Genomic DNA, 694 nt, shown 5'->3' with positions numbered 1-694 from the left:
TAACATTTTTTAATTGACTAACTCCATAAATGAATGAATATATGTGATGTGGTTGAGAAAACACCAGACTGAAGCATATGAAACTTGAACACACAGACAGGGATTTGACTCTTAGGAAAAGGACAGACCCTAAAATATTTGTAGTTTTTGCATTTACCCAACTCACCTGATTCAGCAGAGAGAAAATACTCACTGTGCCGTATTATCACCCTGAGATGTGGTAGGAAGTTATATGTTCCACCTTTGTACATTCAAAGTGACCCTATAGCACTCATTAACTATCCAATCACCTATTCTCCCCTTCTTTCTTCATAATGAAATCTCTACTTTGTTGGTGCATCATTGTGCCTGGCTGAAATTCTACTTCTACCATCGTCACTTGAAACTACATGTGGTCATGGTCAATGCAATATCAGGCGATGTTTTTAGGTAGAATTTTAGAAAACCTTCCTAAAAGACAGACCCTTTAGTCTTTTCACCCTTCTTCCCTCTTCCAGCTTTGAAGTGTGAATGTGATGGCTTCAGATCCAGCAGCCGTTCTGAAAGACAGAAGGAATCTGAGCCGTTGACTTGATGGAAGGAGCATCTGCCTAGACTGCCCAGTTCTGAATGCCTTTTATGTGAGAGACAAATAAACTATGGTCTTGCTTAAGCCACTTTTTTATCTGGAGTATATTACTTTTTTTTTTTTTTT

At 38.3% G+C, this 694-nt stretch overlaps 1 long non-coding RNA gene across 1 annotated transcript in view; it reads left to right on the top strand.

Annotated features, from left to right (window-relative positions):
- The window catches only part of LOC103581136, an 8,225-nt gene extending 7,568 nt beyond the window's left edge, over positions 1 to 657 (top strand). The window contains exon 2 of the long non-coding RNA XR_549631.1: positions 498 to 657. This is a non-coding gene — a long non-coding RNA (uncharacterized LOC103581136). The remainder of the gene's footprint in view (positions 1 to 497) is intronic.
- Positions 658 to 694: the final 37 nt, after the last annotated feature.

Source organism: Galeopterus variegatus, unplaced genomic scaffold (assembly GCF_000696425.1).
Source record: "Galeopterus variegatus unplaced genomic scaffold, G_variegatus-3.0.2 Scaffold12423, whole genome shotgun sequence".
Lineage (NCBI taxonomy): Eukaryota > Metazoa > Chordata > Mammalia > Dermoptera > Cynocephalidae > Galeopterus > Galeopterus variegatus.
The sequence above is the reverse complement of the archived record's forward strand: the minus strand, read 5'-3'. Positions and strand labels throughout refer to the sequence as shown.